Source organism: Myodes glareolus, chromosome 17 (genome assembly GCF_982192425.1).
Source record: "Myodes glareolus chromosome 17, mMyoGla1.1, whole genome shotgun sequence".
Lineage (NCBI taxonomy): Eukaryota > Metazoa > Chordata > Mammalia > Rodentia > Cricetidae > Myodes > Myodes glareolus.
The window spans coordinates 45,719,175-45,744,528 of NC_142042.1; the positions used below are offsets into that span (position 1 = coordinate 45,719,175).

A 25,354-nucleotide genomic window follows, 5' to 3' on the forward strand; every position below is an offset into this window, starting at 1 on the left:
CAAGAAGGAGACTTCATTTCTCTGCTCCTCACCCAGCCCTATTTGGGAGGTGGAGGGGTGTCGTTAAGAGCTTGGGATTTAGAACACAAATCTCCTCAATTAAGATTTGCTTGGAAGGAAAGCTCAATGAGGCTTACATTCAACTGAAGATGGGTTTATAAGAGACAGATGACAGCAATGCTTGCTTATCTCTGAACATTCAGAAATTCCCTTCTGCTCTTCTCAGAGCCTCTGCTTTCTGCCTAATAACCCTTGCTTCTGCATGTACTTAATCACTTAGGGAAAAAGTTCAGTTCCTATTTTTAAACAAGATCTAGAGGGAAATAGCTAGAGAACAAGGGCAGAAGCTTTTCTTTGCTCAAAGTGTGCCGCTTATGTGGACACACTATATAGACAGAGCTTCCTGTCTTGTGTGCATGCCCTGGTACTGTCTTCAGCAATTCAGGCATAATTCCAGATAATTTACACCTGAGTATTTTTAAGACTATAAACCAACCTCAGCTCTTAAATTTATTTGCCAAATTTACAACTAAACTAATGGCTTTAAATGTCATCACTAAGATTTTATGAGAAACCATCTTACTGGGAAAGAATTACTATGGCTGTGATGAAACACCATGACCAAATCAACATGGGGAAGAAAGGTTTAATTCAGCTTACAGATCATCATTGAAGGAAGTCAGGAGAGGAGCTCAAACAGGGACTCAAAAAGGAGGAACCAGGAGACAGGAGCTGATGCCAAGGCCATGGAGGAGTGTTGCTTACTGGGTTGCTTTACATGGCTTGCTCATTCTATTTTCCTGTAGAACCCAGAACCACCAGCTCAGGGATGCGACAACTGCCAATGGGCTGCGTTCTACCCCATAAATCACTAATTAAGAAAATTTCCTACAGGCTTGCCTACAGCCCCACCTTATGGAGACCCTTTCTTAATTGAGGTTCCCTTCTCTCAGTTGTTCTCAGCTTGTTTCAAAATGACATAAAACTATCCAGCACAGTAAGCTATATTAGATTCATAGAATAAGGATACTGAACTCAGTCATTCAGCATGTGAATGACAAAGGATCATAGAGAAAGTAAAAAATAACACATGTGAGGTTTTAATGAGTAGATAGAAATAATTCTAAAATATACGTTAACAGATAAAAATGGAATTTTTAATACATTTTGAATACATTTTGATTTTGAATACATCAATGGCACCCATGACTAACTTCCTAATCATTATTATTGACTGTGTATATATGTGACTGTCAAACAAATTACAGCACTCAGCTATTTACGTATATTTGTTCTTATATAAAACGGAGCTATTGATTCTTACATCCATTAATAAATCAGCTTTATAGTCATACAATCAACATTCTGAGGGAGTCTCTAATTTAGCTTTGCAAATTTTGTTACAAGAAATATCTTAAAATTTAGACAAAGAATCCTGTTCTCAAAACCATACATTGTTTCTTCCTACCTTTCAAGAGAGAAAATTATCCCTGCTATCATAAATCACAACATATTTCTGAACATCAAAATTTAATAATAAGATAATAAATATAGTTTAATGTATCTGCTTTATGTCAAACAAAAGGTATTCTGTACATCCTGCGAATCTCTGCTCACAATCTTTTCTTTCTAGATTGTTAACTTCCTACCTGTTTTCTAATTTTTTGTTTGTGTCTTTCACAAGAGCTTAGATATGGGCAGCTCTGCCAAGGACTGCTGTGATCAGTTGCTTCCAGACAGTGTAAATAACTGCTTATGCAAGCCCACAGACAGCTGATCTTTATTGAGAACTGAAGCAACTGTGTGCATGGGGTGCTTAGTCATTGTTATGTAACTACTGAGCTGTGGAGCAAGACAAAGCCAAGAGCTCATAAACTGGATCTAGAGCCAGAAAGTAGAACTTGACTCCAACTAGATAAGAGTCAATATTAATATTATAATTTTGATAGAGGGTCAGTGTGAAATACATTGGGTAAAAGAAACTCTTTGCTAAGCTTCAATTTTTTTTTTCTTCTGCAAATTTTCCCCTGGAGGGAGAATTTCCCCCTCACCAAGTCCAGTACATCTCTATTAGGAAATTGGAAAAATAGACTACCAGCATAGTAAACACCCAGGTGTAGCCTGATTTGAAGCACTGTCTTCAAAAGCAAATGAAATGTTTTCTTCATCAATTGCTTCCAAATATTTATGCTATCAATAAAAACATAAACTATTATTTTCTCTGATAAATAATAGAAATTCAGTGAAGGGTTTTCAAATGAATGGACTAGTAATTACCACACTTAAAAGACACTGGATTGAGGAGATTAATACATTTCCCCTTCTCTCAATATTTTGGTGTGTGTGTGTGTGTGTGTGTGTGTGTGTGTGTGTGTGTGTGTGTCTACATTCATATGTGAATATGTTTGGTACATATGAGTGTAGAGGCACGTGATCATATTTTTGAGGATACATACATAGTACAAAATCACCAACCTCAGGTACCATCACCCAGATATCATCCAAGTTTAATTTCAGACTTATGGTTACCTTGTAGAACAAGCTGAGAATCCTGTGCTTCCTACTGAGTCTGATTCTGCAGCACTGGGTTTAAGAACACATGCAAAACATACCTGGTTTGTCAGTATTTTGTTTGGTTTCTTTTTTCCCATGAAATCCTAGAATTGTCTCAGACCTTCATACTTGCAGGATTAGATAGGTAATGACTGAGCCATCTCCCCAACCACACCCACTCCAGAATTTCCTATGGTAATTCATTCAGCTCTCACTTAAAACAGACAATTTCCCTGGTACCTTTTTGGGTACAACATTCATGACTTTTTATAGGAAAGAAAACTATGCTAATGTTTATTCTGTCTTATATCTGTTAGTGTTTAGAATAAGTTTTCAGAAGTTTTATGGACTACATAAGAAAGTGACAGAGAAAATGAAGAGTCTCTGTGTGCTTATTTTGAGAAAACCACTATCAAAGCTGCATTTTGACTATACCGAAGGCAAATGTGAAGGCAAGCTAGTTGCAAAAGTAATTTTAGGAAAACAAAAGGCTTTTTCTAGAATCACTGATTGTGAAAGGAGGTGGAAACAACTGTCAATGAATATGGATATTTCCTGGGATTGTGGAAATGGTGTTGGTCCAGAATTTGAAGTGTGAAAATAGTACTCTTCATCAAATTTTGTCCACAGTAATTAAGAGTCAGGAAAGTGAATGTGCAAATCTGGGACTCTGGGAAAGAGAAATCTACTTGTCCGTAGTTTAGGTTTTTTTTTGTTTTTGGTTTTTTGTTTGTTTGTTTGTTTGTTTTGAGACAAGGTTTCTCTATAGCTTTGGTGGCTGTCCTGGAACTAGCTCTTGTAGACCAGGATGGCCTCAAACTCACAGAGATTCACCTGCTTCTGCCTCCCGAGTGCTGGGATTAAAGGCGTGCGCCACCGCCGCCCAGCTCTGTATTTTGTATCTTCACTACATATTCAGAATTTATTTTCCACAATGTTAAAGGTAGGTTCACTGGGAAGGTGGAGAGAGGATCTGAAAAGAACTGGACAAACGGAGGGGGAAATATCACTTCTGAAGAAACACTACTCCGAAAGAGACTGAAGAATAGATAGATGGAAAGGCTGAAAGGGACCACCAAGAAAAGCAAGTGGGACACTGGGTATGCAACAAAGGCCAAGTCCTGGGTGGGGGGAGGGTGTCCACATTTATTTCTTAGATAAGTGCCAAAGTTATACATGCAACTTAAGTTTACTGAAATGCCAGACACTATATTCCTGATTATTTTTTCCTTCTACATATCATACTTCATCTGATATGTAGCCTAAACATTGCTCCATGCAAAGAGTTGACCAGCAAATTTCTAGAAAGACAAAAGACTGAGATATTACACAACTCTCTAAAACCAGGTTAAGCAGGATGATTAGGGGCCTGAAAGAAAAAGCAGTTAAGAGTTTTGTCTACATCAAGTACTGATTTCAGTAGGATGTTTTCCTTATGTCTTTACTGAAAGATGTTTGTGTAATCCGAACTAAGTAAATAATAAACACCCTGACTGACAGTGTATACACGTACTGAAAATGCATAAATGAACCTTGTCATGAATCACTTGATTTTAAATTTACTGTGCAGGGAAATACAGTGTACTATACAATGCTTTAGTCAGGTCAAAGGAAATTGCAATTGACATTTGTAAATAACAGGCAGATTTATTCATTTTAAACATATAAGTAGCTTCTGTTGGTTCTTAGTTACAGTGGAGGTAAGATCTCCTTTAAAAAGGCATAGAAGTTGGCAAAATAAGCTCCATTAGGGGATATTTCACCAATAACTTGAAGTTAATATTTTTGTGTGAGTAAAGGATATTATGCAACCTCTGCACAAATTTCTCTTAGTCTCACTCACTATGTTTAATTTGTATTTTCATTGATATAAAACTTTACAATTTATTTTTATCAATAAAACCTTTTTTAAAATCCCATATACTTGAAAATAGTATTATATCAGTAGACAATCATTTTGCCCATGATATAGAATAGGTACAAAAGAGCAACCTTTTCCACAAGTTAATTACAGCATGAATATTTTAAAAAATGTAAATAGTAACTATATCACATGTATTGTCATCATTAAAAGAGTCTTATTGTTTAACTTTCTGACATAAAAAGTAATAAGATGATATTCTAAGAGACAGAACATGGTGATTTTAATATAATTATCTTATTTATAGCTAACTAAGAAATTTCTACACATATTATATTGAAAAACGAAATTTACACAAATTCAGAAATGCCTGAGAGAACAAAATCAAAATGCTTTCTTTAAGATGTACTATTGTAATGGATGCCTATTTTCATGTGAAGATGATTATTGCCTTTGTTTGAGACAGTGCCAGAAAGTGAATGATCAGAATGGGCCCTTACAGTCAAGCATCTGAAGGCTATTTAACCTCAGGAACTGTGTTATAGACATACCAGCTGGGACTGGGCACCAGATGACCACTTGTTTCCTGAATTTTGATCAATTTCTGTAACTTTCTCAGTTATAAAGAGACTTTTCTATGATGAGGTTCAAGGCATACACAGAACTACAACACAACTCCTACATGTAAAGCTCGGGGATCATGGCAAGAGAGTTAGAAATGTTGGAACAGCGAAATTTCTGTTCTCTTGAAGAGTTAGAGAAGCTAATCCCATAAGGTCTAATGATTGTGGCTGTCTAATCTTACCTGAACAAAGATGAAAACAACAGACATGCTTGCATGAAAGGGAAAAATCTCATGGAACTTCAAGCCAATTTGAAACACTACAGACAATTAGCCTTTGCTTGAAGGGGGAGCAACAATTTTCCTTAGGAAAAAGTCATTAAATTAACTATCCGACACCCAATGGTCACCCCAGAAATCATACATGTAAAAGCAACATTATATGGACAAAGAGAAGTAAGTTAGAAAAAATAATATAAATTATATATATAATATATATCATATTCCTAAATTATAAAGACAATCTATTCAGTCCATATGTGTATGTATATATGTATGTATGTATGCATATAAATACATGTATATATAACACATATGCAATAAATGTAGAAACACACACATATATATTTAAATAAAATTAAGTACATAGAGGCCATGGATATGAGAGAAAGGGGTGCATGGCATGGTAAGGGTTAGAGGAAAGATGATAGAGAAGATAATGTAACTATATTTTAATTTCAAAACATTTTAATTATTTGAATGATAATGTCCTAGTTACAGTTTAATATTGTTGTGAAGTGACACCATGACCGTGGGACCACTTATACATAAAAATGTTTAACTGAGGTGGGTCACGTACAGTTTCAGAGGTTTAGTTCATTATGATCACAAAGGGGAGCATGGAAACATTCAAGCAGGCATGGCATGAGAGCCGAGATACTGCATCTTGACTCAGTGGCAACAAGAAGTCTACTGACTGTCAAACTAAGTGACGTTTGAGAAAAAGACCTCAAAACCCACCTCCACAATGACTCACTTCCTCCAGTAAGAACATATCTACTTCAACAAGACCACACCTCCAAATAGTGCCACTCCCTTTCGGGACCATTTTCTTTCAAACCATCACACATGGGAAAAGCTTTCTTTCCCTACTATAGAATATTGCATTCATATTATCCATATACAAAACCAGAAAATCCACTAAGCAATGAAATACTGGTATTTGACCCATTTTTCCAACTATTTAATGCAACAATTTCCATAAGCATTAACAAATATTAAGAAGTTTTGTGTTTTAACAAATTTTCTAGTTTTAGTATTTTCAAAAATAATATATTTGAAGACATAGCAACCTATACAGAAATAGTTTTTACTGTTCATATTTCTTTGGAAAAATTTAAGGAGATATGACAGACTACAATACAGCTGTATAGAATTGTTATCTTCAGATTGCAGAGTCACCTAAATGATTTTATGAAATTACTCGTTATCTCAGCCTGATTCATTATTCCTTTTACAGTCCAAGGGAAAGAAGTCAATGATATGAAGAGGATTAATACCAAGCAATTCTGTCTATTAATAAATAACATCTGTGTTCTACAGACTTCTCCAAATTTTTAGGATTATCCCAATTGCCAGAGCACAAGAATGTTAATGAGCCTATAACACTATGAACACCTGTAAATATTTTTAATCTTAACTCCTCTTTTCTATGTTTTTAGCATTTAACTTTCTTTGAAATTTGTTGGACAACAGTGACAAGATTGTTACTGATGACTCACCTCTTTGAGTCCTAAAGAACAATTTCTTTTATTTCCTTAAAATCAGTAATTATTTATCAGTTTAATTCCCTAATAAATGTGTTTCATACCATGTTACAAATCTACTTGCTGAATTAAATGTTTGACTTAATAAGATTAAGTCATAAATTAAGGACTATTAAGTATGTCTAAAGAATAACATATTTTAATATGAAACTCATATTATCTCTTAATATAAGATACTTCTTAAGAATTGTGGCATTTAGAGGAAGAAGTTTAAGAAAGAAATCTTAATACAAAGAATACTGCCAAGTGTACCGTGAATAAAAACAGGGGAAAAATCTCCATATCTACTTCTACATAAAAATTAGAAAGAAACAAATTGCTTACATTTTTACACCTGTTTCCACCTCATGCATCTTAAGAAACTTGCAATAATTTTGCTGAAACTATCCTGAAACAAGTGTCGAATTTTTAAGCTGTGCCTTTTGAAAGAATAGTAGCTTTCCAAGAAAATGTAAATACAGAAAGAAATACGCACTTGTTTATATTAGTTAAGTTCTGTTATGAACATCAGTCAATTTTGCATTTCTTGGAGGTTTGAGTGCAACTAAAAGTCTGAAAAAGCACAAAACATTCATTATTTATTTATAGGAATTATGCTAGGTGGTAAGAACACATTTTTCACCCCCTGTCAAGTTTCAAAAGGCTTAATTACATAGATTTCCCACCTTGGCCATCAAATGAAAATAAAACAATATTTCCAAGGGCAATTTTACCAATAAACAGAAAAATCATTCAACCAGACATATTGATCCTCTATAAAACATAGTTCTCAAAATAACTAATGAAATAATAGTTAGACATATTTTTGCTTTGATAACTTCATATGCACCTAATAGATGAAGTCAAAGGAAATCATTAGTAACTATGTCACTTTATTAATTCTTCACAATTTTCTCTTTAACTAAATCTCATTTCTGGGAAAAGCTACCAGACCCATAATTAAATTTCAGGAACCCAAGAAGGGTGAGGAAAGTATTAACATTCATTAACTATGGTGTTCTCTGCCATTTCACAAATACTGGTGAATACAGATAGGCAAGCTATCTCAGTAGGTAAAGGAGCTTGTTGCAAAGCCCAACAAACTTAGTTTGATTGCTGAGACCACATAAAGGAACAAGAAACAGGCTGTCCTCTGCCTCTATCACTTATAATGGCACATGCATATCACTACCCTAAATAGGTAAATAAGTATAATTTTTAAAATATGATAAGGAAAAATAAATAACAAGGAAGAAGAGAATTAAGGAAAATGTTTTATGTGTCTTTTTGTTCCACTTAAAGTTTTTAAGATATTCATAGAATTTGGAATTGCTCATTAATGTCACATTCTGTTGTGTGTCTTTCTTTAAATGCATTCTCACATCCACATTAGATTTAGTTTTGTTTTTTAACTTTTTATTTATTTTACAAACAACAACAGTTTTTCTTCCCTCTTCTCTTCCCATTCCCTCCCCACACTTTCCATACACCTTCCTCGCCTATTCATTCCTCCTACCTTCAAAAAGGGTCAGGCCTTCTCATAAGAGTCAACAAACCATGGCACATCAAGTTGAAGTTGGATCAAGATCTTCCTCCTTGTATAAAGGCTAAGCAAGCATACCAGCATAAGGAATCGGTTCCAAAAGATCAACTCATGTGCCAGGGACAATCCCTAATCTCACTGCTAGGGGTCCCACAAACAAACAAAGCTACACAACTGTCACCCACAGGCACAGGGCCTTGGTCACTTCTTAGCTTTCAGTTTAGATTCTGTGAGTCCCCACTAGCTCAAGTCAACTTTTTCTGTGGGTTTCCCCACTGGATCTTGACTCCCCCTTGCTTGTAGAGTCCCCTCTCTCTCTCATAACTGGATTCCAGGAGCTCGGTCCAGTGCTTGGCTGTGGATCTCTACATCTGCTTCCATCAGTTACTGGATGAAAGCTCTCTGATGACAAGTAGGAAGTCACAATATGATTACAGAAGATGGCCACTTCAGGGACCCACTTCACTATTGCTATGAGTCTTAGCTGGGGTCATTCTTACGGATTTCTGGGAGTTTCCTTGGCACCACTTTTCTCCCTTATTTTGATAATGTTCTGAAGCTAACTTAAGACATGTTAACTCATGATTTAATATTCATTTGGACCAGCTTGGAGGTATATTACCACGTATCCAAATTTCACTACGATAAATGTTTCTCAAAGTTTCTGCTTCTTCTGTGTCTGCTCCTGTATTTTCACTGTTATTTTTAGACTATCGTCTACGTGGTTCATGCTGGCCTCAAATTCATGATACTCCTGATACAGCCTTAAGCATGCTGGTTTGTAACACCATGCCTGGCTTCAAAGGTTAAGCTTCTGTGATCTCAGGAATGAGGTCACCATTCAACATGTACTTGCGACAGACAGATGAAACCTTAGCAATGTCATTATGTCACTAACACTGATTATGAAAGAAAATACTTTCAAGACTCAGGACTTAAGGACATGTGTGTTAGATTGCTGAAATTTAAAAGAGCTAGGTATCTCTCTTTTCAAACTGTGACTTAGAAACTAGATTGCTTTTTGATGATTTATCTATTTAATGTGAGTGCTCTATCTGCAGGTATACCTTTTGTCAGAAGAGCTCATCAGATGCCTCTAGAGATGGTTGTGAGCAATGATTTAGTTACTGGGAATCTAGCTCAAGGACCCATGAAAGAGCAGGGAATTCTCTCAACTTATGAGCCATCCCTCTAGCCCCTAGAAACTAGATTTTTCACACACTCCAGGGATATGTTAATTTTGTAAGGACTGTAAAGTTTTTAGCGTTATGAACGTACATAATGTAGAAGTGTGCCAAAATTAACCTGAACAAAAAATGGTACTCTGGAGAAAAAGCACTTCGATCAATTGCACTTTGGAAGTATGGTGCAAAATATTTTATTCCTACACTAATGATATTTGATCAAGGATTAGAGAAAAATGATTCTGAGCTTTTGATGAAATGCATGCCCTCTACAGGCAGGATAAACGTTATTGAAACTAAAGCTTAGCTGCTGCATAAGTAGGATTCTTAAATCTCCAGAACGGAGGATGACTTTAGGCACTGAATCATTAATGGACACATGTGATAGGGTTCCAAATTTGGACATATAGTAGTGTATCACTCAGAGGAGAAAGATCTTATTTGGCATTCAAATTGTCGGAATTTGACTGTCAAAATGGTTCCGTGGGTAAAGGCATTTAATGCCAACTTGGGATCCTGACTTTCGGTCATGTGAACTATGCTGTGAAAGGAGAGAACTGAATCTTATGAGCTTTAATCTGATTTTCAGCTGCATATGTCATGACATGCATGAACCTACACATACATGCACACACTCATAGAAATAAATGAGCATAAAATGCTTATGAAATGAGAAGTGGGAAAAATGCCTCAGCAGTTAAGGGCACTTAATTGGTCCATCTTCAGAGTACTTAGACTCAGCTCTCAGCATCCACATCAGGTACCAGAAGATAGAAAGTAACTCCAAATCCGGGGGACCCATCATCCTTTTCTGGTTTTAAAAAGTATCTGTCCATATGTAGTGTATAGTCATATAGTCATAAAATAAATCTTTAAAATATTTCAAAATGGAAGAATGATTGTAAAAAACATTATTTAGGAGGAAGCTATGATAAGACAACATCAGAAACCGTAGAATCAATTTGCATAAAAATAATTGAAAATTATTATTGGTAAACTGTCTTGACTTTTTACAGTGTTGTTACACACACTTTCTCATGTTACTAAGGGTAATCAAAACAACAAGAAAGTATCTGGAAACACGGCAGTATACTATAGGTGCAATGACCACAAAGAAAACAATAAGTATCACAAGTGAGTTTCTTTGCAAATTAGGGCATTACAATTTTGAAATAAATGTATTTGGTCATTTCTGCAGTTTGGCTATAAAACGACCTCTAATGGCTCACATGTTTAAGGTTTACTCACAAGTACATCCCTTCAATGGGGATATTGAAAAGTTTATGATTTAATACTAAATGGAAGAATCTGGGATTTCAGAGGTGTGCCCCAGAAGTGAGTATTATGATGTTGAGTACACCTTGTTTAGCTTATTAGTTCTAGATCATCATGAGGAAAATAGCATCATCTGCATTTCCACCCATCTACATATGCTGTACTGCCACAGACCTCAAATATCTATGAAGATATGTATATATATATATATATACACATACATATATATATATATATACATATATACACCCACATATATGTGTCCTGATGCTGTGTGTCAATCAAGATAAGACTTTTCTTTTCTTTTTTTAAAATTTACTTATTTATTTATTTATAAAAATTTCCACTTCCTCCCCTCCTCCCAATACCCTTCCCCTCCCCCTATTCCCTCTCCTCCTCCCTCTCCAGTCCTAAGAGGAGTCAGGGTTTCCTGCCCTGTGGGAAGTTCAAGTTCCTATCCCCTCACTCAAGGTCTAGGAAGGTGAGCATCCAAACAGACTAGGATCCCAAAAAGCCAGTACTTGCAGACAAAACAAGACCCAGTGCCATTGTCAATGGCTTCTCAGTCAGCCCCGATGTCACCCACATTCAGAGAATTCGGTTTGATCACATGCTTGTTCAGTCCCAGTCCAGCTGGCCTTGGTGAGCTCTCATTCGATCAGACCCCTTGTATCAGTGAGTGAATGCACCCCTCGCAGTCCTGACTTCCTTGTTCATGTTCTCCCCCCTTCTATTCTTCATTTGGACCTTGGGGACTCAGTCCAATGCTCCAATGTGGGTCTCTGTCTTCATCTCCATCCATCATTGGATGAAGGCTCCCTCTGATCCTGCCTTCCTTGCTCACATTCTCCCTCTTTCTGCTTCTCATTTGGACCTAGGGAGTTAAGTCCAGGGTTCTAATGTGTGTCTTTGTCTCTATCTCCATCCATCGCCAGATGAAGGTTCTATGGTGATATGCAAAATATTCATCAGTATGGTTATGGGCCAAGACCAGTTCAGGCACCCTCTCCTCTGCTGCCCAGGGAACAATCTGGAGATCTTTCCTTGGACCCGGGAACCCCTCTAGAATCAAGTCTCTTGCAAACCCTAAAATGGCTCTCTTAGTTGAGATAAATACTTCCCTGATCCCATATCCATCCTTCCTACCTCCACCCCATCCCATTCCCCCAAGCTATCCCCAGTTCTCCCCTTCTCCCTTCTCTCTAACCATCTCCCCTTACTTCCACTCCCCCACCCCCCATGCACCCAAGTTTGCCTGGCAATCTTGTCTACGTCCAATATCCAGGAGGATAACTATAGGATATTCTTCAGGTTCACCTTCTTATTTAGCTTCTCTAGAATCACGAATTACAGGCTCAAAGACCTTTAATTATGGCTAGAATCCACTTATGAGTGAGTACATACCATATTCCTCTTTTGGGTCTGGGTTACCTTGCTCAGTAAAGCGTTTTCTATTTCCATCCATTTGCATGCAAAATTCAAGATGTCATTGTTTCTTACCGCTGAGTAAAACTCTAATGTGTATATGTTCCACACCTTCTTTAACCATTCTTCTATTGAGGGGCACCTAGGTTGTTTCCAGGTTCTGGCTATTACAAATAGTGCTGCAATGAACATAGTTGAACTAATGCTTTTGTAGTATGATAGGGCATCTCTTGGGTATATTCCCAAGAGTGGAGTTGCTGGGTCTTGAGGGAGGTTGACTCCCAGTTTCCTGAGAAACCCCCACACTGATTTCCAAAGTGGCTGCAGAAGTTTGCAGTCCTACCAACAATGGATGAGTGTTCCCCTCATTCCACATCCTCTCCAGCATAGGCTATCATTGGTGTTTGTGAGTTTAGCTATTCTGACAGGTGTAAAATGGTATCTCAACGTTGTTTTGATTTGCATTTCCCTGATCACTAAGGAGGTTGAGCATGACCTTAAGTGTCTTTTGGCCATTCGATGTTCATCTGTTGTGAATTCTCTGTTCAGTTCAGTACCCCATTTTTTAATTGGGTTAATTAGAGTTTTAGTGTCTAGTTTCTTGAGTTCTTTGTATATTTTGGAGATCAGACCTTTGTCTGATGAGGGGTTGGTGAAGATCTTCTCCCAGTCAGAAGGTAGCCTTTTTGTCTTACTGACAGTGTCCTTTGCTTTACAGAATCTTCTCGGTTTCAGGAGGTCCCATTTATTCATTGATTCTCTTATTGTCTGTGCGACTGGGGTTCTACTTAGGAAGTGATCTCCTGTGCCTATGTCTTGTAGACTACTTCCCACTTTTTCTTCTATCAGGTTCAAAGTGGTCAGATTAATGTTGAGGTCTTTAATCCATTTGGATTTGGGTTTTGTGCATGGTGATAGATATGGATCTACTTTCATTCTTCTACTGGTTGACATCCAGTTATTTTAACAAATAGCCAGCTATTTTAACAAATAGCCAGCAATATTTGTTAAAGATGCTTTTCTTCTTCCATTGTATACCTTTAGCTCCCTTGTCAAAAATCAGGTGTTCATAGGTTTGTGGGTTAATATCCGGGTCTTCTATTCGATTCCATGGGTCGAATTCTCTGTTCTTATGCCAATACCAAGCTGTTTTCAATATTGTCGCTCTGTAATAGAGTTTGAAGTCAGGGATGGTAATGCTTCCAGAAGTTCCTTTATTGTATGAGATTGTTTTGGCTATCCTGGGTTTTTTGTTTTTCCATATAAACTTGATTATTGTTCTCTCAAGGTCTGTGAAGAAGTTTGATGGGATTTTGATGGGGATTGCATTGAATCTATAGATTGCTTTTGGTAGAATTGCCATTTTTACTATGTTGATCCTCCCAATCCAAGAGCAAGGGAGATCTTTCCATTTTCTAGTATCCTCCTCAATTTCTTTCTTCAAGGACTTAAAGTTCTTGACAAGTAGGCCTTTCACTTCCTTGGTTAAAGTTACCCCAAGATATTTTATGCTATTTGTGGCTATCATGAAAGGTGTTGTTTCTCTGATTTCCCTCTCTGCTTCTTTATCCTTTGTGTAAAGGAGGGCAACCAATTTTTTTTTAGTTGATCTTGTATCCTGACACATTACTAAAGGTGTTTATCAGCTGTAGGAGTTCTTTGGTAGAGTTTTTGGGGTTGCTTATGTACACTATCATATCATCCGCAAATAACGAAAGTTTAACTTCATCCTTTCCTATTTGAATCCCTTTGATCCCCTTACGTTGTTTTATTGCTATTGCTAGAACTTCAAGCACTATATTGAAGAGGTATGGAGAGAGTGGACAGCCTTGTCATGTTCCTGATTTTAGTGAAATGGCTTTGAGTTTCTCTCCATTCAATTTGATGTTAGCTGTCGGTTGTTATTGTAGGTGGGGTTGGCAATGTTGGATTCCTTGGTTTGTAATTTTCCTTCTAATACTTTCTGTAAGGCTGGATTTGTGGCTACATATTGTTTAAATTTGTTTTTATTCTGGAATATTTTGTTTTCTCTGTTGATAGTGAATGATAGCTTGGCTGGGTATAGTAGTCTGAGTTTGCATCCATGGTCTCTTAGTTTCTGCATTACCTCTATCCAGGACCTTCTGGCTTTTTTGGTTTCCATAGAGAACTCCGGTGTAAAGTCTGATAGGTTTACCTTTATAAGTTACTTGACCTTTTTCCTTTGCAGCTCTTAATATTCTTTCTTTAATCTGAATGTTTTGTATTTTGATTATTATATGGCAAGGGGATTTTTTTTTTGATCCAATCTATTCGGTGTTCTGTATGCTTCTTGAACCTTCATAGGGATATCGTTCTTTAGGTTGCATAAGTTTTCTTCTATAATTTTGTTGAATATATTTTCTGGGCCTTTGATCTGCAATTTTCCTTCTTCTACCCCTATTATTCTTAGATTTGGATTTTTATTGTGTCCCAGATTTCTTGAATATCTTGTGATGAGAATTTGTTGGATTTGCTGTTTTCTTTGGTCAGAGCCTTTATTTTCTCTATGGTGTCTTCAGAGTCTGATATTCGTTCTTCTATCTCTTGTATTCTATTGGTTATACTTGTTTCTGAAGTCTCTGTTTGTTTACCTAGATTTTCCATAGCCAGCCGGCCCTCGGTTTGTGTTTTCCTCATTGCCTCCATTTCAGTTTTCAATTCTTGAACTGTTTCCATTACCTGTTTAATTGTTTTTTCTTGGTTTCCCAGGGTTTCATTTACGGATTTACTTATTTCCTCAAACTTTTCTTATACTTGTCTTCTATTTCTTTACTCATATCTTCAATATTTTTGTTACACTTCTCTTCCATTTCTATACAGCAGATTTTCACCTTCTGTTTAAGTTCCTCTATTATTTTCATATAGTTCCGCTTAGAGTCGATTTCTTCTATTTCTTTTGGAGTAGGGTGTTCAATTCTTCTAGTTTCGTGATCCCTGGATTCTAGTGATGTCATGTTGCCTTTCAGGTTGTTGGAGGAATTCTTGCATTGGCGCCTGCCCATCTCTTCCTCTCTGGACAGAACTCCTCAGCACTGAAGTAGGTATAGTTGGTATTCCAAGGACACAGGAGACAGAAGGGTGACCTTGGTGGCAGGGTAGGTTCGAGTGGAACACAGAAGACCCTGCAGCATAAGCTGAGGTGTGGTGGCTGTGCTCTCTTCCGGGACAGTCCACCCCGGATAGCCCAGATTCACCCCTCTGGTTGAAACTCCTCAGCACTGAAATAGGGACAGCTGGTATTCAAGGACACAGGAGACAAAAGGGTGACAGTCTGGGTGGGAAGAGTCCAGTGGAACACTGCAGACCCTGCCACAGAAGCTGGGGCGGGGGACTGTGCTCTCTTCCGGGACAGTCCGCCTGGCTAGCACACACTCACGTCTCTGGACAGAGCTCCTCAGCACTGAAAAAAGGGATAGTTGGTATTCCAAGTACACAGGAGACAAAAGGGCGACCGTGGTGGCAGGGTAGAGTCCAGGGGAACACTGAAGACCCTGCTGCAGAAGCTGAGGAGGGGGGCTGTGGTCTCTTCCGGGACAGTCTGCCCCGGATAGCCCAGACTCACCCCTCTGGTTGGAACTCCTCCAAGCCTTTCCTTTTTGAGGTGGTTCAGAAGGTTAGGAAACTCTGAATAGGAGAAATGTGGAGAAGTTTAAAGACATGAGTTAAAGAAATCCTAACTTTCCCAAAGGAAGTTTAATGAATAGTTCTTTTGAATATTGATAAGGTAGTAAGGCTATATTTCTGAGTTACAGACAAAACTGGGGATTAATTCTCAACGGACTCACAAAGTAGTCATGCAACGTTCTGGAAACATCTTACTCTCATTCTGTTTGTGGCCGAATATATTATGATAGGATGTGTTTAAAATTGACATATTAGCTAAGGCAGACCAATAAATTTCGTGACAGCATATATTCCGACAGCAGCCTGCGCCATACTGGCTACCTTTACAGGGCCCCAAAAAAGAATGTGTTTCAGGAATGGAGCTTCTGTGTGCCAGGGAAATCAGTTCTATTAACAAGAAGCCAGGTGCTTTGAAAAGGGCCGATAGGAAGGACTTGTTGAGGGGAATCTCAAGAACAAGCAAGACTCAACCAGCACAGGCAAAAAGATGCATATGTAACAACTGTTTTTGCAGAGTTATATTTGAGAAAAGAACATGGGGATAGCCTACTCACAGAGACCCTTTAAAGAATAATTCCCTTGGGATGAGTTTGCAGTATTCACCCCCCCAGGCAATTAAAAGCGGCTATATTTGTGGTTTAAATTGGGCTTTAAAAAAAAAAGCAGACATTGGCATCAACCATATGATGTTGGCTTTCTAATGTGTACCACACAAAAATTATGGTCATTGAAGCTTCCATTGAACTTCGGAAGAAAATCTTGGAAACTGGACAGTATATAACCAGATTGAGTACCTGGAAGGTGATTAATAAAGTGATAGCAATATCAAAGTTGCAATTAAATATAGTTAAATAGCTGGGGTCTGTGTTGACCTCCTTGGCCATGTTACCGCTGGGGGCCAAAGAAACCATACATGAAGACTGAGTTGAGCCAGCCCCACTTTTCACTGGGATAACTGGACTGCCACTCACTGCACAGTTTAGCAGGAGAGCTGGTCCCCTCCCCATCCTGGGAGAGGTGGTCCCTGCACTGAAGGATATGGCCCCATCCCTCACCACTGACATAGAATGGCATGAGACTAGGAGATTTGACTCTGCCCCTCACCTGAGGGGTTAGTCCCAGTGACCCAGATTGACCAGCTCAGCTACCAATGAGGCCCACATCCTTGGCCTGGGATTTGTCCACCCTAATGTCTACCCAATCTATGACCTGTTAGAACTTGTGAAGGGACTGATCCTGCAGACACATAGATGCAGAATCTCCATAACTTGGGGCCACAGCAGGAAAATCAAAAGAAGTTTCAGTGAAGATCCAGTGATGAGGGTATGTCCGAGGCTTTGAACCTGGCCAATGATTGTAATGAACATTTGTGGTGGGGATCACTATATAAAATGCTATACTGAGAGACACACTTCAGCTCCCAATACCACTAGGACAAACAAAGAGGTGTTAGAGAGGCAGGAAAGATGGAGGAACAAGTTGGTTTTTTTTTCTATTTGTTTATTTTTAATTATTGTAGAGGCAGAGGAGGTTCTTTTGGAGGGGATACTTTAGGGTGAGGGACAAATTCGTAGGGAATAGGAGTTGATTGGAATTGAGGTGCATAATGCAAAATTCCAAAAGAATCAATAAAAAATATGCTATAGAAAAAAAAGAAAGAATTGAACAAGAAAAGAATGTCATAGAACTTTTGCTGATGAAAACTGCAGAATGAGAAGAGACAGGCTGATTAGGGGCTGATCAGGGGCTATATCAACGCAGTGAACATATCTGTAGGTATGCTCAAATTTTTAGCCCTCTAAGCATGCCCGTGTGATCCAGATCCTAAGCATGGAGTTTCAGAATTTAACAGTCAGATTGATGGTGTTAGGCTTGACTTTGAGTAAAGCCTTCCTTTCCATCTCTCTACCTCTACTTTAAAACAGAATATTAACTCGGTGTTATTTTATCTTGGAGTCTCTGAAATTCTTTTTGATTTTTCCAGGACTCACAGGTAAGAGTTGAATCTTCATTTCCATGGAACCTTCTTCTTGGAACTACAAATATTGGAGTATTTAATGATTCATTGAAGGAAGTTCAAGGGAACTTAAACGTATTAATAAAATAGGGACTAGTTGATTTAAGAGGGGCAGCTACTTGCAGCCAGTTTTGCCCCCCTTTCTGCAAACAAACACCCTGAGGACATTATAGCAATTTCAAATTTTTCAATAATTTCCAATGAAATAAAAGGAGAGTAAGTGTAGAGGGAATGGATCCCTGAAGCCTACACATGTGTGACCCAGAGCAGCTGGATAGAGTCCCACTTCTGAGGCGGTCTGTTCCACAATCCCAATAGGAGCTGTTTGATAGAAAAAAAAACATTGTTACTGTTATTTTTTTTTCTATCTGTGGTCCTTGCATTGTGAGTCATCGGCATCTATGACCTTCATTTTCTCTGTACCTGTGGCTCCATCTCCCATTAGTGGCTGCTCCCACATTCCTGCATTAGCAGCTATCTGTCTTCATCAGCTACACTTATTTTTTCTCTGCAAGTTTTATTTCTCGAATATACTATTCTTTATATATCCCACAACCCAAACTTGATGGTATCCCAGAGTCCTCATCAAAGATATATAGCAACATGGTGATATACTGAGTACATTTTGCTCTGTATTCATGTGTAGATTATTATAGTAAGGACCTTCAACATTATTCAACAGTTCATGTATTGCATGCCTGGCTGCAGGGCAACAGGGTTGAGATGCAGGATCTTTTGGAGGTGACTGTGTAATGATACCATTGACCCCATTAATATTCTATTATTGTTTATTGTCCAGTAGGTATCAAAGGAAGGTGTTATTATTCAGTGATATTATTTTAAAATATTGAAATCTTCATGAATTTGAGTACCATATTCACAGGTATCATGTTAAGATTCTCTGAATTGTTCTAAATTTAGTATTTCTGCTGCTAAGCAATCAAACTTGCTTACTAACCTTCCTGCCTGCCACATCATAGAAGATTTCCCCTCTACTAACCCCTAATATCATAATATTTTACCTTTGTTTGTAATAGATATAAAAGCAACTGGACAGTTCAAGGACTGAAGCCTCAAAAGGGTGAATTTTTCTTTCTTTCAATTTATGTAATATCCTATGAGTCTATAATGTCCATATTGCTCTCAAGTGGCACTCTCAGGGTGTAGGAACCTTTAGGATATGGGATATGATTGGAGCATTTCATTCCTTGGGAGTATGTGATCAAAGAGTCATTAGAATTTTGTAGCACCAGTTTTCTCTCTGCATTCACTCCTTGATCACTACAAGTTGGGTAACTGTATTACATATTCCCCCACAAGGTATTACAGTATCACAGAGTCAAAAAACACAGATATTGGCTGAAATCTCAACCTTTATGAATACACATACACAAGCATACATGGTCACTCACTCACACTCACTCAAATTTCTTTGCCTTGTATAGATATGGGTACTTGAAAAAATCTTATTGTGTTGATATGCTCCTTGCTACTGTCTTCTACTCCAAAACACGTAATCATAAAATTATTTTGTATGTACTGTGCTGTGACAAATGTCCTTTTTCCTCTTTTACATAGTTATGTGTCTGACATTAAACTATAAATAACATCATTGTTAAGCATCCACTAGTAAGAGAACAGTGAAAAAAACTGCAAAAATCTATTAGCTCTCTACAAAACGAAATGAAACAAAAATATACAAATGGATGCCTGATGCATAGGATGTGAACTAAGCTTTAAAGAAGAATAAACAACTGTGAATAGCACTACAGAGCTATAATCTATATAAAACATTACAATAAACTTCTGTACTAAACAGACACTGGGAAGCTAGTGAGATGGCTCAGCATTAAAAGTACTCACCTCCTGAGTCTGAAGACTTGAGTTTGATTCCAGGAGGAAACATAAAACTGAGAACTCCAGAGAGTTCTCAAAAAAACTTCTGAATGTAGAAGTCGTAATCAAAGTTAACTGGATTCTTTGAATAATAAAGGAGCTATTTGAATACTCTCAATAAAATATTTTATGATCTGATTGATATTTAAAATGATAGAATAAACATTGACAAAAATCTGACAATGGTATAAAGAGCAAAACATTTGTAGGGCTACCCTGAATTTTCAGGTAATGTCTTTACAACAGTGATGGCAGCTGATGGGAAGAGAATGATTAATAGTAGAAGATGAGGATAAAAATCCAGAAAAAGGTTATAAAATTTTTGGACAATCAATTATATGAGGATGGAGATGAACCATTTACCAAAGCGAGGATAAATACATAGAATTGATAGAATAACAAAATCATAATCTATGATACATTTTTGTTGAAAATAAGTAATGTGGAAAGACTACCTAGTGGTAAGAACACTTGCTTCTCATGCACAATGAACTGATTTCAGATTTCGAGAATCTATGTAAAAGTACAAGCAAGGATGTGTAGACTGGGAACTCCAGGGCTGTGAGACAGAAATGGAAGGGTCACTGGGGCTTTGTTCCCACCAGTCTAGATCCAGATGCAGCGATATAGCCAGACTCAAAAGAAATAAGGCAAGAAGATATAGAGCATTACCTCAGATGTTTTCCTCTCGCCTCTGTGCATGCATAAGTGTGTTTACCTGTACATGAAAGTGTATGGATACCACACGCATACTTCACACACTCACACATAATGTGGAATTCCCCACTGTGTGCTGTGAATACCAATGGTTAATGAAGGAATTATCTTGGGCCTGTGAAAGGACAAAAGAGTAGAGATAATTGGAGAAAACTAAACTGAATGCTGGGGAAAAGGAGGCAGAGAGAAAGAGAATCCATGTAGCCACGCCAGAGACAGACTCCAGAACTTTACCTGGTAAACCACAGCCATGTGGTGATACACAGATTAATGGAGATGGGCTAGGTTAGGATGTAAGATTTAGCCAGAAATACTCTTAAGATCTTGGCCAAACAGTATTGCAAATAATATAGTTTCTCTGATTATTTCAGAAGTCTGGTAGCCAGAAAATGAACAAGTGAACAAGCAGTGTCCTATAATACACACATACATAAAAGTTTATAAATAAAGCTGCTACAATAAAATAGGGAACATATTAATATGATCACAAAATAATACAGCAAAATGGAATAGTAAAGATACAAATGTCAGTAGCCACAATTGTTGGAATTCTCTGCATGATTTGGCAGGAAGTAAATAAAGGATTTGGTTCAGGCTGAGGTCAGGATAATTCAGACCAGACAGATTATCTGGCTTCAGACTTTATTTGAATATACTACATATTCAGCAAAAATGCTATAACCTACTATGGGCAATTTTTTAGCTAAGAGGCCTTATTAAATGTTTAGAAAAATTGAAGCATGTTAAAAAAGAAATTTCAACAAATATTGATTTCAAATATAAAATAAACTTATGAGTAAGAATCTGTAGTTGAACATAAAAGGTTGGCTTGTGAGTTCAAATTATTTCTCTTTTTCAAGCATGAACTGATATATTGTGTTTTCTGTCTTCTATTTCTTTTCTCGCTTTTAAAGAAAAAATATTCAAGTAATTAGTACAATTTGAACTGCCTACTCTTGGGGAGAAGATGCACATTTTTAATATTATAATTACTTTATGGATTTGTAACATATTCTATTATTGATCAAAATGAAACTGTGAATAAAAGAGGAGAAAACCAATCCGTGTAGTAGAATCCAAAGAGTCCCAGAAAGGACAGCACAAGTGTCAGCTACACATTGAGGACATAGCTTTCTCCTTCCCACTGTCTCCATCCTGACTCCTGGGGTATAGGCAGTTGGATCCATGTCCTCATTTTTGGTTCTTTCATCTTGTGAGTTGTATGTTATATTTGGACAAGACAGACTAAGGTCAGCTGAAGACTTTCCTGTACTTTCTAATGACTCCAGATTCAAACACCTGGCATTTATTTTTGGTTGTAATTGGGAGATTATATAACCTACCAGCAATATAATTGGTAGCCCCACAACTCTGCGTGGTGTGCAGCTAAGGTTAAGATGTAATTGAAATGTAAATATAGTACTAAATCTGGTAAGAGACAATAAGTTTTCATAGTTTTTTTTTCTATAAAGAAAAGAAACAAAAATAGAAGAGAAAATTTAAAGCAATCTACTTAATAATACATAGCAATTCCACAGGGCTTTACATTGAAGGTATCAAACCCAACAATCATATATTGTGCTTATTATTACTACTTTCCAACAGTGCAATGAAGTTTATTTGAAATCAGTGGATTAACCAACTTTTTTGAAAAGGGTCTCATGTTGGTGTGAAACTCTCTGATTAGACTAGGCTGGCCAGAGAGCTGCAGAGATCCACCTGTCTCTTCAGGGCTGGAATTAAAACCCAATGTCACTACACTCTTTCATTACCTTGGGTTCCGGGGATGAAACTCGGGTTCTTGTGCGCAAAAGTCAAGCATTTAACCAACTGAACATTCTTCTGAGCTCAATATTATCTTTCTCTAAGTATTTTTTAAACGTACATTTAAGAATTTATTTGTTTGGATGAGTTAGGTGCTTGGCAAAGCATTACTTTTTTCTTTTTAAAACAATTTTTGACTTTAAATATATTTGATAATACTATACCTCTCCCCCAAGTCCTTTCTGATCCTCTCCTGCTCCTTATGTTAATCACAATGAGTAAGAATAAAGACTATTCCCAAAATTATTTCATCAAAATAAACAAGCTATATTTTCTGTCAGACAGGACTACTTCTGGAAAGAGAGAAGACAGAATATGCACATGGGAAAATGGCAGTTTATAAAGATCCAAGGGGAAACTCTATGTTAGGATGAAGTGTTCTTTGAGCATGTTAATTAGGTGATCAAAGGGGACTTTTGATAGCTTGAGTTCAATACCTTGATAGCTGGACATTGATAGTCAGTCTTAGGAGGAGGGATTGGCCAAATAAGGAACAGAACTTGGGGGCTAGTTTCAGGAATGCAATCTAAAGGTTTTCAGCAAGGCAGAGAGAATTGTGGAGTGGGCAAGGCCTTCCTGAATTGCATGCTCAAGTGTGCTAGAATCCATTCATTCTCATCTTTTATTTTACTTTTGGGTGCCTGGGTGTTGGGCATGTGGATGTTGTTCTCTCTGACTGCTTCCTGTTGACATTAGAAAGCTGGGTTGTTGACCAAGGCCTAGAAGTTTAAACTATTTCATTCTATGTCTATGTCCAGATTCTGTGGGACCATCTGAGGCTAGGGAAGTGTAGTGTGTGAGACTGAACAAGAATATAGATTCCAAGGAATCAGATGGGTCTGGCACAAGATTTGCTGGAACAGTGTGTAGCTGATTTGAAATTTTTGATGCAGATTTACTAGTGGATGAGCTAAAGTTAAGGAGTTTAGAAAAAGTTTTCTCATACTGGTAGTTGGAAAGAGGAGTCCCAAGACCAGGGCTAAGGGGAAAGATCCCAGTGAAAGAAGGAGAGATACCATCCTTAGAAATAGGCAATAGGAGGGACAACTTAAGCTGTTGATAGACAGGAACACTTGTTTGGAGTCTAAGAATTCTTGAGAGGAGCCAGGAAAGTTTAGATTGGCTATATAAGGTTAATTGGTGAACAACTTTTATCTAAAAGAAGGCTCTGGTTGGGTTGAGGAAAATATAATTTAAAAGGCTTCTGTCAATTGGTGACAGAGACAATGTGTAACAGGTTTTGGAGGCTGCTATAGAAAAGTTGAGAAAACTTGACTTTGATTCCAAAGAGGGAACTTAGATGGTCAAGAGGACAAGAGTATGAGATGGATGGGTGAGGAGGTTGTTGAGAGTTTGGGAAAGGAGTTTAGAGGATCTGGGGGACATTGAGTCAAAGGGATAAGTGTGGAGGAATTGAGAGGAGAACAGGCAAGGGGTGCAAGTGATGAGTTTTTTGGTAAGAGATGAATGGAGAGATAGAATCCAAAACAGCAGAAGAGATTTAGAAGTTGAAGGAGATACTTTGGGTACATGTGCAAAAGTGGTACAGCTGGTTCTTGACTTAGATTAATTCCCAACTTTCCGAGAAACCTCCATATTGATTTGCAAAATGCCAATACAAGTTTGCACTCCAAGGTGCAGTGAAGGAGTGTTCTTGTTCCATATCCCCTCCAGCATATGCTATCATTAGTGTTTTTAATCTTAGCCATTCTGACAGGTGGAATCTCAGAGTCATTTTGATTTAGCTATTCATGATGGGTAAGGATGTTGAACATCTCCTTAAATGTTTCTCTGTCATTTGAAAATCTTTCGTTGAGAATTCTCTGTTTATATCTGTACCCCATATTTAAATCAGATTATTTGGTTTTTGATTCTAGTTTCTTGAATTCTTTACATATTTTGGAGATCAGTTCTCTGTCAGATGTGGGGTATGTCAAGATCTTTTCCCATTCTGTAGGCTCCTATTAAATAGTATGATAAATGAATATATTAAAAAAACAAATACATCCATGAATATTGAATAGTTCTTTTAGAAATTGATCACAGAGTTTCAAAACTATACTTGCACAAATGAAAAGGTGTATTATTAAACTATTATAAAAGATATTTTTTCATTGTGAATAATAAGATGTTGAATTTGTTCTAAAACAATCTCACCATTAAAGTTACTTATACACACTATCTTTCCATAATTACAGAGATTTGAAAAAATAATTTCTTCCATTATAAATCAATTTCTAAATGACTTATTGCTCCAAACATGTATTTCTGGGAGACCTGGGCTGAAGTGAAAAAAAAATTATACCAAAAATAAAAAATTTCATTCATCTCTGGATGGTTTTTTATGAATTTTCTTGGTGATCTGATGCAAAATAACTTAAAACAACTTGATTTTCTGATTTTATGTTATTAAAAAAAAGTGAAAAATGAACTTATGAACATGCATTATTATCTATAAAGTTCGTGAATATAAATTCCCAGCTTATGTCATGCCAATCTGTATTTATTATATTTTCCACCGTCTTCCTAGGAGAATTGCAGTGACAGGGACACCAACATAGCAAGCATGTCCCATCAGCTGTCAAATGTTTCTCCGAGTTCTAAGGCAATTGCATTTTATTTCTCTTTCTAAGCATTTCAAACTTCTGAAAGGCTGATGATTCCTATAAACACACTTGTAAATTTGATAAAAAAATATGTTATTATTAGGAACAGGAGAGGAGGAAGAAGCAGCTGACATTGTTATGGAGGTGATCTCAAACGCATCAGCTGCCACCGGGGTTGTCCCCACTTGACAGTTCAATAACTGCTCATCTTCTGCAGCTGGCTTTGCTGAGCTCTGAGTAAACTGTGCTGTATGCAAACTGTCAGAAAGAGGCTGACATGTCATTACCACTGACCTCCAGGATGACAATCCCAACGTGAAACTAAACAGCACAGATAATTTTCATTAGAGTTCAAATTCATCCTCACGCCTTCCACTTAGCCATGGATAATGAAAGTACCAGAAAGAAAGCATTTGATGAACTCTGATCAACTCGCGGAAT

The 25,354-nt window shown here is 37.3% G+C and overlaps 1 non-coding gene across 1 annotated transcript; it reads right to left on the reverse strand.

The window, feature by feature from the left end:
- Positions 1–18,710: 18,710 nt before the first annotated feature.
- Positions 18,711–18,814, reverse strand: LOC146891241 (U6 spliceosomal RNA). Its single transcript, XR_014997844.2, has one exon. It is a non-coding gene; the product is annotated as a U6 spliceosomal RNA (small nuclear RNA).
- Positions 18,815–25,354: the final 6,540 nt, after the last annotated feature.